We start from the raw sequence: 17,067 nt of genomic DNA, 5'->3' as shown, positions 1-17,067 counted from the left end.
GACGGGGTAACTAGGAGGAGTTAGTGAGTGGGATGTAAAATTACCAAGTAAAAACAAAAATAATAAAACTTTTAAAAAGCCATTGATGAAAGTCATTTGTGAAAACTGAACCGCACAACCCTGGTTGCACTTACCATATGTCCTAATGTTCATGCATCCTACAGCACATGTGAGTTCATTTAAAAAAATTTTGATATTATAATTTGATTAAATTTCTTTTCTCACTTCAAACCCTCCCATATACCTCTCCTCATTCTCCATTAAATTTGTGGGCTCTTTTTTTACGAATTGCAGGCATCTGCATATATGTAAGTATGTATATGTGTATATGTTCATTCTGTATAATGCTATCTGTACATATACTTTCAAGCCTGAACTCTGGCCCTGGACAAGGAACTGTTGTGTTTTTTCCTGTGTAAGGCCACTTCTCCTATTTCTAGCTTTCTTCAGTTATCAGCAGTTCCTTGTGTAGGACTGAGACCCCTGTGTAGTTCTGTGTGTAGGATTGATGTCTCATAAAGTTTTCTCTGTCTAGTTTGTCAGGCTCATTGGTATCATCCTTCTTCAGCTCATGTTTGGACAATTGTGTTGGTAAGATCTTGTGAGCGTAGCTTTGGAGATACAACCCTCCTCTCTGATTCTCTAGTTTTTATAACCTTTCTACTCCTTCATCTGCAATGTTCACTGAGCCTTGAGTGAGATTGCTTTGTAGAAGTATCCACTGGGTTCCATACTCTGCATTTTACTTGTTTGAGTTCTTGTAGTTCCTTGTGAAAAGAGAAAAACAGTTATTCCTAGCCATTTCACACTTCATATGAACTCAGATGTTGACCTATTTAAAATAGAAGCAAGAATTGAAATACATCCATGTCTCACTATTCCCTGGGAGAAGAAAAGGGTTATCATAAAACTGTGTGTGCCTCTACTTCTAAGAATCTGTACAGTCTTCTCTCTCAGAGAGGAAATACTCTATTTTTTGATCCACATTGGTACTTGCTGGTTCACCTGTGAGATAGTCCGTATCACAGGCCTTGAGTCTTCTGGATAAGCACATGTGCTTTGAGCTTGTATGTACATCACGTGCCATGTGACTACCGCTGTCACCAAAAGAGAAGGTATATTTATCTACATCTTATTTAAACATGTTTATATGTTTTCATGTGTATGTATATGCGTGTTCCTGTATGAGTTTACACGCAACATGTGTGTGCTAGTGCTGGTACCTGCTAAGAATGGGAACCTCATCCTCTGGAAACAAAGTTATAGGTTACTGTAAGTCATTGGCATGGGCACAGGGGGCCTAATCTGTGTCATTTCTGCAAAACCACCAAGAACTATTAACCACTGAGCCATCTCTCCAAACTCCTATATCTCCCCCCCTTTTTTTCTTTTCTTTTATTGGATATTTTCTTTATTTGCATTTCAAATGCTATCCCCTTTCCTGGTTTCTCCTCTGGAAACCCCATATCCCATCTTCCCTACCACTGCTTCTATGAGGGTGCTCCCCAACCCACTCACCTACTCTATCCCTCATCCCTGCCTTGGCATTTCCTTGCACTCGGGCATCAAGTCTTCACAGGACCAAGGGCCTCTCCTCCCACTGATGCCCAACAAGGCCATCCTCTGCTACATTTGCAGCTGGAGCCATGAGTCACACCATGTGTACTCTTTCCGTAGTGGTTTAGTCCCTGTGAGCTCTGGGGTGTCTGGTGGGTTGATATTGTTGTTCTTCCTATGGGGTTGCAAACACCTTCAGCTCCTTCAGTCCTTTCTCTGACTACTCCATTGGGGACCCTATTCTCTGTCCAATGGTTGGTTGCAATCATCCTCCTCTGTATTTGTCATGCTCTGGCAGAGACTCTCAGAAGACAACTATATCAGGCTCCTGTCAGCATGCACTTCTTGGCATCAGCAATAGTGTCTGGTTATGGTGACTGTATATGGGATAAATCCCCAGGTATGGCAGTCTGAGCATTGCCTTTCTTTAGTCTCTGCTCCATACTTGGTCTCTGTATTTCCTCCTGTGAGTAATTAGTTTCCCCTTCTAAGAAGGGTTGAAGCATCCACACTTTTGTCTTCCTTCTTCTTGAGCTTCATGTGGTCTGCAAATTGTATCTTGTGTATTCTGAACTAGTAAACCAGTAGCCAACATCAAACTAAATGGAGAGAAACTTGAAGCAATCCCACTAATATCAGGGACTAGACAAGGCTGCCCACTCTCTATTCAATATAGTACTCAAAGTCCTAGCCAGAGCAATTAGATAACAAAAGGAAGTCAAAGCGATACAGATTGGAAAGGAGAAAGTCAAAGTATCACAATTTGCAGATGATATGATACTTAAATGATCCCAAAAATTCCATCAGAGAACTCCTAAACCTGGAAAAAAAAACAGAAAAGTGACTGGATTGGCTCAAACAAATCAGTAGCCTTCTTCTACTCAAAGTACAGAAAAGAAATTAGGAACACAACACCCTTCACAATAGTCACAAATAACATAAAATACCTTGGGGTGACTCTAACTAGGTAACTAAAAGATCTTTATGACGAGAACTTCAAGTCTCTGAGGAAAGAAATCAAAGATCTGAGAATATGAAAAGATCTCCGATGCTCACAAATTGGCAGGATTAATATAGTAAACATGGCCATCTTGCAGAAAGCAATCTACAGATTCAATGCAATCCCCATCATAATTCCAACTCAGTTCTTCATAGACTTAGAAAGAGCAATTTGCAAATTTATTTTGGATAACAAAAAACCCAGGATAGTGAAAATGATTTTTCTCAACAATAAAAGAACTTCTGGAGGAATCACCATCCCTAACCTCAAGCAGTATTACAGAGCAGTAGTGATAAAAAAAACTGTAGGGTACTGGTACAGAGACAGGCAGGTAGATCAATGGAATAGAATTGAAGACCCAGAAATGAATCCATACACCTGTGGTCACTGATCTTTCACAAAGGAGCTAAAAGCATCCAGTGGAAAAAAAGACAGCATTTTCAGCAAATGATGCTGGTGGGTAGCATATAGAAGAATGCAAATTGATTCATTCTTATCATCTTGTACAAAGCTCAAGTCCAAGTGGATCAAGGACTGCCACATAAGACCAGATACACTGAAACTAATAGAAGAGAAAGTGGGCAAGAGCCTTGAACACATGGGCACCAGGGAAAATTCCCTGAACAGAATAGCAATGGTTTATGTTCTAAGATCAAGAATTGACAAATGGGACTTCATAAAATTGCAAAGCTTCTGTAAGATAAAAGACAGTGTCATTAGGACAAAGCTGCAACCAACAGATTGGGAAAAGATCTTTACCAATCCTACATGACATAGAGAGCTAATATCCAAAATATACAAAGAACTCTAGAAGTTAGACTTCAGGGAATCAAATAACCCTACTAAAAATGGGCTACAGATGTCCAATACAGAGGTCAATGCTAGCAGCAAACCACTGAACTGAGTACAGGTCGTTCCTGGGGGTAATTAGAGGAAGTATTGAAAGAGTTGAAGGAGCTTGCAACCCCATAAGAACAACAATGTCAACCAACCAGAGCTTCCAGGGACTAAACCACTACTGAAAGACTATAAATGGACTGACCCAGGGCTCCAACTGCATATGTAGCAGAGAATAGACTTGTTGGGGCACCAGTGGAAGGGGAAGCTCTTGGTCCTGCCAAGGTTGGACCCCCAGTGCAGGGGAATATGTGGGGGGACAATAAGGGTGAAATATAGGGGGAATACCCATATGGGGGAGGGGGAGGGGAGGGGGTGGGGGCTTATGGACAGGAAACTGGGAAGGGGAATAACATTTGAAATGTAAGTAAAGAAATATATCTAATAAAAAAAATTTAAAAAGTGGGCTAAACAAAGACTTCTCAGCTGAGGAATTTTAATGACTGAGAAGCACCTAAAGAAATGTTCAACATAAACAACCTGAGATTCCACCTCACAACAGTCAGAGTGGCTAAGGTCAAATTTTCAGGTGATAATAGATGCTGGCAAAGGTGTGGAGAAAGAGGAATACTCCTCCATTGTTGGTGGGATTGCAAGCTGGTACAACCATTCTGAAAATCAATCTGGTGGTTCCTCATAAAATTGAACACAGTACTACCTGAAGACCCAGCTATACTACTCCTGGGCATATACCCAAAAGATGTTCCAACATATAACAAGGGCATATGCTCCATTATGTTCATAGCAGCCTTATTTATTATAGCCAGAAGCTGGAAAGAACCCCGATGTCATTTAACAGAGGAATGAAAACAGAAAATGTGGTACATTTACATAATGGAGTACTACTCAGCTATTAAAAACAATGACTTCATGAAATTTGCAGGCAAATGGATGATACTAGAAAATATCACCCTGAGTGAGGCAACCCAATTAGAAAAGAACACACATGGTGTGCACTCACTGTTAAGTGGATATTAGCTCCCTGCTTATCTTACACATGCTTTATTTCTGTTTTACTTGTTATCAAACTCAAAAATATTCAATTGTTTTTAACAGTTTAGTTCATGCACCAACTTCTCCTTGGAACCTTGTCTCCTTGCAATACTCTGTCCTTTTCCCTGTCCATTGGGCTTCCATGATGATAAAGCAGGTTTTGTTTCTTGGCAGTGTATAGTATTCCTACTGGCTTACAGTTGCCTTTTTCTTTTAATTTTTCAGTCACTTGAAAACACGTCTCACATGAGGTTACCTTTCCATTCCCCAAAAGAAGCTAACACAAGACTCAGATTTGATGTGCGTGGGCAAGTGCTACAGAGTGAACTCTTTCCAACGTAGGTAGGACGTTGAATTCTATTAAAAGCAACTGAACTCCCAGTTGTTCATTTGAGGTAAAATAGAAATTGTTGACAAGTAACTCACAAAGTTCTTCCTTCATGGGCCAGGACAGGGATATTCATGGTTGATATGGGGCACGAGGCACTACTTTCAAATCCATTCCACTGTTGTCTCTGGAAGGAGAAGTTGTCTCTGGAAGGAAAATGTCTCTCTTGCCACTTGCCACCCTCCTTGACAGCACATGGACATGTAAGCACTGGGTGTTGACTTCGATTTATGCTGTAGTTTTCCAAAATGCAATCTCCCATGAGTGCACTTGGTTTTGGGTGGTGGTGGGTACTCTGTGTCCTTGTACATAGACTACAAGGAAGATGGCATGGGGAAAGCATACTCCGAGAATTTATCTCTAATTAAAGTGGGAGTAGCCTATTGCAGACAGAGACGCTAGAGGTGTTGAATGGGCAGAATACAGCACTGGTAAGAATTGATACCTGCTGCAGTGCTAGTAAACATTGACCAAGGTTATTCATTATGTGTTGAAGAAGACAGGGTTTCCTGTGCAGCAAGAGAACTTTAAGGTGTATGTAGAGGGGGAGAGGGTGTGTATGTCACAAGTTAGAGTAATACCTTTGGTGTCAGGCCTCACCTTCTACTTAGTTTGACACAGGATCTCCTGTTTTTCTACTGTGAATACCAGGTTAGTGGGGTCACAAGCTTGCACAGATAATCAAGAGTCGGCCTCTCACCTCATTGCATGAATACCAGCATTACAAATGTTTGTGTGCATGCATGTCTTTTGTGTCTTCTGGACATTTAAAGGTGGGTCCTCACACTTTCCCAGCAAGTGTCTTTACCTATGTGTAGACAGTAGCTAATCTATAAGATACTGCAGGTCTGGATACTCTGACCTGTAGGAAAACTAAAAGAATGCCTAAATTTTCAAAATTTGAAAATAGATCATGGGGGGGGGATGAAATATACCACACAGCTGAGTGTGTGTGTGTGTGTGTGTGTGTGTTTGTGTCAGTTCCTGTTTAATTCTAAGACTTAGATGGCAAAGTAAATGTGCTTGCATGGTCTGCATAGAAAGTTGTAGGTCAGCCAGAGCCTCTATAGTGAGACTTTGTCTTAACAAAGAAAGAAAACAATTGAAAAACGGAGGAAGGAAGAAAGATAGGAAGGTATGGAAGGAGAAAAAGAGGTAGGGAGGGTAGGAAAGAGGAAAGGACAGAGGGAAAAAGGAAATGATATGGACTACCATAGAACCAGTCAAGTACCGGTAGTTTGCAAAAATAAAACACATTTTTTCCTTTTCCATTTTTTAATTAGCACACATTAGAAAATGGTTTCATCATGGCATTTCCATATAACATACATTAATTTACATGCTACCATTACCTTTTATTCCTTACTACCATGGCTTCTCCTCTTCATCCACAATATCTTCATAGGAGAGCTTATCTGTTCTCTATTCCTGAGAAGGCTGGTCATCCTCCATGACCAGGCCACAGGTTCCCTCCACTGTGGAGGTTGACACTTCCCCATCAGGACACAGGATTGGCCTCTCCTCCAGGTGCTGTTAAGCAGGCTGTGGCTGGTGTTTTATAGTTTTCTACTCTGCATTTTGGTGGGAATTTGATGAGGTCAACAACTTTTATCATATGTTAATTCTCAATTCCCATTCTTCAGATTCTTTATCTGTAACTTAACTGTTTCAAACTGTTGTTTTCCTTATGTTGACACAATGGTCTCAGAGAAATTTTATTTGGCTTGAACTCCTTGAAAGAGTTTTTCAAAGTGGCTTCTGGTTCCTCGTACAAACAGAACTGTATAAGGTCTGCCCCTGCTGGTCCTTCTTTGTATCCAACCTTTCAGATTGACACAAAGGTTTAGTGTGTGTACGTGAATGTGTGAATGTGTGAGTGAGTGTGTGTGTGTGCGTGTGTGTGTGTGTGTGTGTGTGTGTGTGTGTGTGCGAGCGCTTGTATTGCATAATTAAACATCTGAGATTACTTTAAGGGTTCCTCTTTTGCCATCTGCTTTCTAGAGTATCCTGAACTTTCCTTCAAAAATCTCACACGAGGGTCAATGTGTAGATTTGTTCTCTCAGCTGTAGAAAGCTGAAGATCCCTGAGATCCTTGATGTGTGTTCTTGGCTGACATTTTATCTTAAGGAAAAAAAAGCCGTATCTCAACCTGAGCTTTGGATGGGAGCATCTTGGTAGGTAGGACTTCCACTGTACTGTCTTGTCCACCCCACAGTGATCTTATTTGCATGAGCACCTGCTTCCTCACCACAGGGAACATGGAACAGCACAGGCTTCCAGAGGTCATGTGATGCAGCATCACATGAGCCCTGCCTGGATTATTTATCACAATGTTGTGGGGACGGACAGTTAATAGCATTTTTTTGTTTGTTTTTCACTTATCAGCTTGTCATGTAGCACAACCAGTAGCATAGTTATAGCTATGTAGTTTTAAAGACCAATAAACAAAAAGGCAAAGATCTGAGTATTAAGTACAGTGTGTACTTGTGCAATGTGAAATGGCATAACAGAGTTCAAAAACCACACATTTCATGAGAGACCTGGTATGTAGTAGTCCTCTTTTACTACATAGTCCAAATAAACAATGCAAATGATTAATAATTTAGACTTTCATTTGATTAGATTCTTTGGCAGTGTAATTGTAGTCACCTCATTGGATCTGATTTTCACCTAAGACATCTTCAACAGTTTTAAAATTTTGTATAATAGATAAGATAATGATGTCTTCTTTTTCTGGTATGATTAAAGGAAGACACATTTTTAACCTGTGAAAGGAAAGCAGAGGGGTTTGCAAGTGCAGAACCCAAGGACCAAACCTAGACTAGGGTTCCCTGAACTCAAAATGGCTATGGAACACCATCGTGCATGCTCAAATGTGTCAGCCCACACTTTCCTCCAAGGTTTTCAAGCTCTACTGCACAAGGGAATCATTGAGAATCCCACTAGAAATATTGATTTTTGGTACATTTGGGGACATCAGAATCAGTGGGTCAAGAGCAGAGAAGAGGACTTATCTTTCCTTCAGAGAATTAACTTGCCTCAGCATATTGCCTAGGAGCAAACACAAGATGAAGATGCCATTTTTTCATTAAAGTCACCAAATCACCACTATGACACAGACCATGTCCCAGTGTTATTTCTTTGAAGGGATACGTAATGGCTTTCCATCTCCTCTTGATACCTCTGGGTAACCTAGTTAAAACTCATTATTCAGATTTATTATTTGCTTGACAAACCCTTGGTAGTTCCCATTCAACTTCTCTAATGCCCCCATTATTACTGGCAACTATTATAATTATGATTTGCTTTAACTTTCAATCAACTTGATGTTTGATAAGAATTATGTATTGTCAGAACTATATTAGTTTTTTTGAGAACAAATTGTAGTCATTTTGGTCTTTGTTTACAATATGTTGTTAATTATTCTATATAGATTTTTGGCACATGATCTGAGCGTGGTATTTCAAATGTTGCACATGTGGGTATCTATATGTATTTTTATAAGTGGATAAAACAGTAATGAATCAAATTTTATTTTTAGAAATGGCACATAAAACTAAAAATGCAATCTCTATTTTGTATTTACAGAAATGGCTTGGCAATTAGAGTTTTCAGATATTATATATAAATAAAATTACATGTATTATATAAATATTTCTCTATTTGAAGTCTACAAATTTTCATCATATGTCTTAAAGAGTGATTAAAGGAGACAGTCATCTATATTTAAGGAAAGAACAGCTTGAGATTTTACCAATTTGTTTTCTCGCTACCATGAAGTGGATTTGAATAATCCATTTTCTGCTGTGTAATAACTCTCATTTTAAATTCATCATTCAAGTCTGGGACTAAGATTGCCTGTGTGCTTGTTAAATTTAATATGGCTATGATTGTATCTCAACTTCACTTTTCTACCCTCATCCTCTTTTCTCCATTAAGAAGCCCCTCTCTATGTTTTTCCCTGGGCTCAGAGCCACATCTGATGGCTAACTGCTGAAGTGACTGGCAGTTGATGCTCACAGACTCACAAAATGCACACTGAGGGCCAAGGGGCAGGGATTACTCACCACCCCTTCTATTTCACACTTGATTTCCTGGCAAGCCATTGATCACATTATACCCGAAGCTTCTGATATATAGAATTTAAGCATCTCCATTTGCCCTCTATCTTCCTTTTAAAGAGACTTTTTAAAAAAAATTTCTTCAAAGTTTAGTTGCCTATGGATTTCAGAGCTTTGTTGCAAGAGACAAATTATCTCTCTGTCTCTCTGTCTCTCTACGTCTGTCTCTCTCTCTCTTGCATGCACAGGTGTGTGTATGCATGCAGGTGCACGTGCGCACACACACACACACACACACACACACACACACACTTATTTCTTAAGGTACCTTTTTGCTCTGTTGTACTTTGTACATGAAGTAGAAGAAACATATGATTGGTTTGGCTGCTTACTTAGGCCTATATCACTTTCAGCTGGGATCTGTCTATTGGTCCACAGATATGGGTCAGTAGCCATATTTACATTTACAAAATTAACTGACTCTTCTAGGTATAGAAGATAATGCAAGATCCTTAGAAAGGAAAGTGGGGATTTTGACACAAAAAAGACTCAACATTGTAACTGTCATATGTATTTGGCAAAAAAAATAAATAAAAAATAAAACAAAACAAATAAGCAATAAACAAAAAAACAAAACAAATTCCTGGGCCCAGCAACAATCAGAATTTATTTATGCTCGCGAATCTTAGCTATTTCCAGACCTGTTAAACATGCTTTTTCTCTTTATACTAGACTCAGTAGCCTGGGCAGGTTATGTTCTCAAGGCTAAGACAAAAGACTAGAAGTTGAAATACAATGAGCTTTACAGAATTTAGACTTAGAACTGGCTCATTTTCTCTTCTGCTCCGTTCTGTTAACCACAAAAGTCAATGGTCAACCCAACATTAAGATACAGGGGTCTGAATCTGTAGTTATGTCTCCCTTTTCATTTCTGATTTTGTTAATTTGGACACACTCTCTGTGTCCTCTCATTAGTCTGGCTAAGGGTTTATCTATCTTGTTGATTTTCTCAAAGAACCAACTTTTGGTTCTGTTGATTCTTTCTATGGTCCTTTTTGTTTCTACTTGGTTGATTTCAGCTCTGAGTTTGATTATTTCCTGCCTTCTACTCCTCCTGGGTGTATTTGCTTCTTTTTGTTCTAGAGCTTTTAGGTGTGCTGTCAAGCTGCTGCCATATGCTCTTTCCTGTTTCTTTCTGCAGGCACTCAGCGCTATGAGTTTTCCTCTTAGCACAGCTTTCATTGTGTCCCATAAGTTTGGGTATGTTGTACCTTCATCTTCATTAAATTCTAAAAAGTTTTTAATTTCTTTCTTTATTTCTTCCTTGACCAGGTTATCATTGATTAGAGCATTGTTCAATTTCCACTATATGTGGGCATTCTTTCCTTATTGTTATTGAAGACCAGTTTTAGGCCGTGGTGGTTGGATAGCACGCATGGGATTATTTCTATCTTTCTGTACCTGTTGAGGCCCGTTTTTTGACCAATTATATGGTCAATTTTGGAGAAAGTATCATGAGGAGCTGAGAAGAAAGTATATCCTTTTGCTTTAGGATAGAATGTTCTATAAATATCCGTTAAGTCCATTTGGCTCATGACTTCTCTTAGTCTGTCTACGTCTCTGTTTAATTTCTGTTTCCATGATCTGTCCATTGATGAGAGTGGGGTGTTGAAATCTCCTACTATTATTGTGTGAGGTGCAATGTGTGTTTTGAGCTTTAGTAAGGTTTCTTTTACGTATGTAGGTGCCCTTGTATTTGGGGCATAGATATTTAGGATTGAGAGTTCATCATGGTGGATTTTTCCTTTGATGAATATGAAGTGTCCTTTATCTTTTTTGATGACTTTTAGTTGAAAATTGATTTTATCTGATATTAGAATGGCTACTCCAGCTTGCTTCTTCCGACCATTTGCTTGGAAAGTTGTTTTCAAAAAATCATCAGATCTTACTATAAAAGCCTATATTCAACAAAACTTGAAAACCTGCAGGAAATGGACAATTTCCTAGACAGATACCAGGTACCAAAGTTAAATCAGGAACAGATAAACCAGTTAAACAACCCCATAACTCCTAAGGAAATAGAAGCAGTCATTAAAGGTCTCCCAACCAAAAAGAGCCCAGGTCCAGACGGGTTTATTGCAGAATTCTATCAGACCTTCATAGAAGACCTCATACCAATATTATCCAAAATATTCCACAAAATTGAAACAGATGGAGCACTACCGAAGTCCTTCTATGAAGCCACAATTACTCTTATACCTAAACCACACAAAGACCCAACAAAGAAAGAGAACTTCAGACCAATTTCCCTTATGAATATCGATGCAAAAATACTCAATAAAATTCTGGCAAACCGAATCCAAGAGCACATCAAAACAATCATCCACCATGATCAAGTAGGCTTCATCCCAGGCATGCAGGGATGGTTTAATATACGGAAAACCATCAACGTGATCCATTATATAAACAAACTGAAAGAACAAAACCACATCATCATTTCATTAGATGCTGAGAAAGCATTTGACAAAATTCAACACCCCTTCATGATAAAAGTCCTGGAAAGAATAGGAATTCAAGGCCCATACCTAAACATAGTAAAAGCCATATACAGCAAACCAGTTGCTAACATTAAACTAAATGGAGAGAAACTTGAAGCAATCCCACTAAAATCAGGGACTAGACAAGGCTGCCCACTTTCTCCCTACTTATTCAATATAGTTCTTGAAGTTCTAGCCAGAGCAATCAGACAACAAAAGGAGGTCAAGGGGATACAGATCGGAAAAGAAGAAGTCAAAATATCACTATTTGCAGATGATATGATAGTATATTTAAGTGATCCCAAAAGTTCCACCAGAGAACTACTAAAGCTGATAAACAACTTCAGCAAAGTGGCTGTGTATAAAATTAACTCAAATAAATCAGTAGCCTTCCTCTACACAAAAAAGAAACAAGCCGAGAAAGAAATTAGGGAAACGACACCCTTCATAATAGACCCAAATAATATAAAGTACCTCAGTGTGACTTTAACCAAGCAAGTAAAAGATCTGTACAATAAGAACTTCAAGACACTGAAGAAAGAAATTGAAGAAGACCTCAGAAGATGGAAAGATCTCCCATGCTCATGGATTGGCAGGATTAATATAGTAAAAATGGCCATTTTACCAAAAGCGATCTACAGATTCAATGCAATCCCCATCAAAATACCAATCCAATTCTTCAAAGAGTTAGACAGAACAATTTGCAAATTCATCTGGAATGACAAAAAACCCAGGATAGCTAAAGCTATCCTCAACAATAAAAGGACTTCAGGGGGAATCACTATCCCTGAACTCAAGCAGTATTACAGAGCAATAGTAATAAAAACTGTATGGTATTTGTACAGAGACAGACAGATAGACCAATGGAATAGAATTGAAGACCCAGAAATGAACCCACACACCTATGGTCACTTGATTTTTGACAAAGGAGCCAAAACCATCCAATGGAAAAAAGATAGCATTTTCAGCAAATGGTGCTGGTTCAACTGGAGGGCAACATGTAGAAGAATGCAGATCGATCCATGCTTATCACCCTGTACAAAGCTTAAGTCCAAGTGGATCAAGGACCTCCACATCAAACCAGACACACTCAAACTAATAGAAGAAAAAGTAGGGAAGCATCTGGAACACATGGGCACTGGAAAAATTTTCCTGAACAAAACACCAATGGCTTATGCTCTAAGATCAAGAATCGACAAATGGGATCTCATAAAACTGCAAAGCTTCTGTAAGGCAAAGGACACTGTGGTTAGGACAAAACAGCAACCAACAGATTGGGAAAAGATCTTTACCAATCCTACAACAGATAGAGGCCTTATATCCAAAATATACAAAGAACTCAAGAAGTTAGACCACAGGGAGACAAATAACCCTATTAAAAATGGGGTTCAGAGCTAAACAAAGAATTCACAGCTGAGGAATGCCGAATGGCTGAGAAACACCTAAAGAAATGTTCAACATCTTTAGTCATAAGGGAAATGCAAATCAAAACAACCCTGAGATTTCACCTCACACCAGTGAGAATGGCTAAGATCAAAAACTCAGGTGACTGCAGATGCTGGCGAGGATGCGGAGAAAGAGGAACACTCCTCCATTGTTGGTGGGATTGCAGACTGGTACTACCATTCTGGAAATCAGTCTAGAGGTTCCTCAGAAAATTGGACATTGAACTGCCTGAGGATCCAGCTCTACCTCTCTTGGGCATATACCCAAAAGATGCCCCAACATATAAAAAAGACATGTGCTCCACTATGTTCATCGCAGCCTTATTTATAATAGCCAGAAGCTGGAAAGAACCCAGATGCCCTTCAACAGAAATGGATACAGAAAATGTGGTACATCTACACAATGGAATATTACACAGCTATCAAAAACAACGACTTTATGAAATTCGTAGGCAAATGGTTGGAACTGGAAAATATCATTCTGAGTGAGCTAACCCAATCACAGAAAGACATACATGGTATGCACTCATTGATAAGTGGCTATTAGCCCAAATGCTTGAATTACCCTAGATGCCTAGAACAAATGAAACTCAAGACGGATGATCAAAATGTGAATGTTTCACGCCTTCTTTAAAAGGGGAACAAGAATACCCTTGGCAGGGAAGAGAGAGGCAAAGATTAAAACAGAGACTGTAATAACACCCATTCAGAGCCTGCCCCACATGTGGCCCATACATATACAGCCAGCCAATTAGACAAGATGGATGAAGCAAAGAAGTGCAGACCGACAGGAGCCAGGTGTAGATCGCTCCTGAGAGACACAGCCAGAATACAGCAAGTACAGAGGCGAATGCCAGCAGCAAACCACTGAACTGAGAATAGGTCCCCCGTTGAAGGAATCAGAGAAAGAACTGGAAGAGCTTGAAGGGGCTTGAGACCCCATATGTACAACAATGCCAAGCAACCAGAGCTTCCAGGGACTAAGCCACTACCTAAAGACTATACATGGACTGACCCTGGACTCTGACCTCATAGGTAGCAATGAATATCCTAGTAAGAGCACCAGTGGAAGGGGAAGCCCTGGGTCCTGCTAAGACTGAACCCCCAGTGAACTAGACTGTTGTGGGGAGGGCGGCAATGGGGGGAGGGTTGGAAGGGGAACACCCATAAGGAAGGGGAGGGGGGAGGGGGATGTTTGCCCGGAAACCGGGAAAGAGAATAACACTCGAAATGTATATAAGAAATACTCAAGTTAATAAAAAAAATTAAAAAAAAAAGATACAGGGGTCTGGCATCCTCAATTGAGTATCAGTTTGGTGATTGTATATGGGATGGATCACCAGGTGGGGCAGTGTCTGGATGGCCTTTCCTTTAGTCTCTGCTTCACACTTTGTCTCCATATTTCCTCCTGTGAGTATTGTTTCCCTTTCTAAGAAGGACTGAAGCATGCTGACCGGAGCCTTATAGCTGTCTCCTGAAAGGCTCTGCCAGAGGCTGACAAATACAGAGGCGGATGCTCACAGCCAACCATTAGACTGAGAATGGGATCCCCAATGGTGGAGTTAGAGAAAGGATTGAAGGAGCTGAGAGGCTTGGAACCCCATAAGAACAATAGTATCAACCAACCAGTCACCCCAGAGCTGCCAGGGACTAAACAACCAACCAAAGAATACACATGGAACAATCCATGGCTCCAGCTGCATATGTAGCAGAGGATGGACTTGTTGGGCATCAATGGGAGGAAAGACCATTAGCCCTGTGAAGACTTGATGCTCCAATGTAGAGAAATGGCAGGGTGGAGGGGTGGGAGGGAGTAAGAGAGTGGGTGGGTTTGGGAGCATCCTCATAGAAGCAGAGGGAGGGGGATGGGATAGGGGGATTCCGGAGTGGAAACTGGGAAAGGGGATAACATTTAAAATGTAAATAAAGAAAATATCTAATAAAGAAAGAGAAAGATAAGCAGGGAGCACTCTTCAGTCTCAGGAAAAGAGATCAGAACATCATAGGTGTCAGAAAGAGAGTGAGGATCAAGCAGGGAAGTTGAAGAGATTAACAACAGTGGCCAGCATTATCTGAGTGCCTCCTGCATATACTGGCCTAAGTGTCCTGCCTCAATCATCCCTTCCTCACTACAGCTGCAGATTGGAAGCTCTATCGTTCCAAGTTTCAAATATAGACAAGTAAACCATTCAGGTCATGCATTCAGGGTCGACAGAAGGAAATGTGTACCATTTACTCTAGCTCCACATCCCACATGTTAAAAACCATGGTTGTATATATCAAATATTGTCAACTTGTGTTTACAAGGTAATAGTTCAATAATGGGTACACATATAGATCCCATACTCCTGATGACCTCACTTAGGTACTTCAGTAGGTCTCAGTGCTGTTAGGAAGTCAAATCCTATGCTAAGGAGGTTATGGCTGGCCCTCTGGCAGCAATGTTCAATCTTATGTGTTAGTATGAACACAAAGTATTAACAAAGTTGAGGGTCCCTTGAGGGTAGGATGTGAAGCTGGAAGAGCTAACACACAAGTATGTGTGTATGTGACTATTTGTTTCTCTCTCTCTCTCTCTCTCTCTCTCTCTCTCTCTCTCTCTCTCTCTCTCTGTGTGTGTGTGTGTGTGTGTGTGTGTGTGTGTGTGTGTGTGTGTGTATCTGTGTAGTACAGCCTGTCTTACAAATCATGGCAGGATAACAAAAAGGGATGTTTTCAGAGGAATGATTCAAAGCAGAGGAAGAATCAGTATCAGAACCACGATTCTCAATTTAGCATCTTTGTGACCCTGTGCAAATTGCTGTGCCCTTTAGACTTCAGTTCCACCCAAGCCAAGAAATAGAAGCAAAATTGTTATTCTGTACTCTGGGGAAGGATCAGATGTACTTTCAAAAATCAGACTTTTATACTATATATTAGCAGTAGCATGATATACATACATATACACACAAAGTGTAACCGAGTCCCAGACCTTGACACAACTGACACAATGATGGACATACCATTCAGGCCTGGAACCAAGCACATAGGTGGCACCACCTGCCTTAATAAGAACAGAGACCTAAACATCAAGGTCCATAGCTCTAGGAAAGTCCCAAATGCACTAATCTTGATTTTTGCCTTTTGTAGTTCTGGTTCTGGCTAACTGTTCTTGCTAACAGGGGTATGTCAAGCCAGGCGTATGTATTTTTGCCCTTAAAAGTTCACCCTGAGAACGGCTCGACTGCACCTGTGTCACAAACTCCCTACATACACTGGCTGGCTAATAAATACTTTCTATTTGCTTAGATCTGTGTCCAAGAGGTCTTCTTGTAAAGTCTGAGATCATTCTTTATAATCATCCATTGATTTCTATAGTAAAACTTAGGGATGTTTACATTAAGAATAAACTGAAACTATACCTCAGTGTGGCACCACATGCTAGGACTGTCAGTACTTGTGATTTGGAGGCAAGAGGAATAAGAGTTCAAGGCCAGCATCAACTACATTGCAAATTGAGGTCAACCTAGATAGGCTACATGAGACTCTGTTTTGAAACAGCAAAACAGAAAAATGTGTATAATCTCACATAAGTTCTCATGATAACTGTCTTAGTTAGGGTTTTACTGCTCTGAACAGATACCATGACCAAGGTAAGTCTTATAAAGGACTATTTAATTGGTGCTGGCTTACAGGTTCAGAGATTCAGTCCATTATCATCAAGGTGGGAGCATGGCAGTATCCAGGCAGGTATGGTGCAGGCAGAGAAGAGTTCTACATCTTCATCTGAAGGCTCCTAGTGGAAGATTGACTTCCAGATAGCTAAGGAGAGGGTCTTAATTCCATGCCCACAGTGACACACCTACTCCAACAGAGCCATGCCTTCTAATAGTGCCACTCCCTGGGCCCAGCATATATAAACCATCACAATAGCCCTTCCTATATTTTCTTGTTGGAGTTCAGGTTGGGTTAATTGGCAACAAATCCTAATTTGTGGGAGGCTGAAGTTAAATCAAGACTGTCTTAGACTACAGGACAATCTAAAGTCACGCCTGGGCAATTTAGGAAGACCATATCTCAAAGCAATTTTTTAAAAAGATTGAGAATATAGGCAATGAAGCTATTGTTTGACATGTACAAGGTGGATGAAGCCCTAGGTTTGGAACCCAGTGCCAACCAACAACCAAAGAACAAACTTGTATTTCCAAA

This window comes from Rattus norvegicus, chromosome 4, assembly GCF_021556685.1.
Source record: "Rattus norvegicus strain SHRSP/BbbUtx chromosome 4, alternate assembly SHRSP_T2T, whole genome shotgun sequence".
NCBI classification, from domain to species: domain Eukaryota; kingdom Metazoa; phylum Chordata; class Mammalia; order Rodentia; family Muridae; genus Rattus; species Rattus norvegicus.
This window is presented reverse-complemented; position numbering follows the sequence as displayed.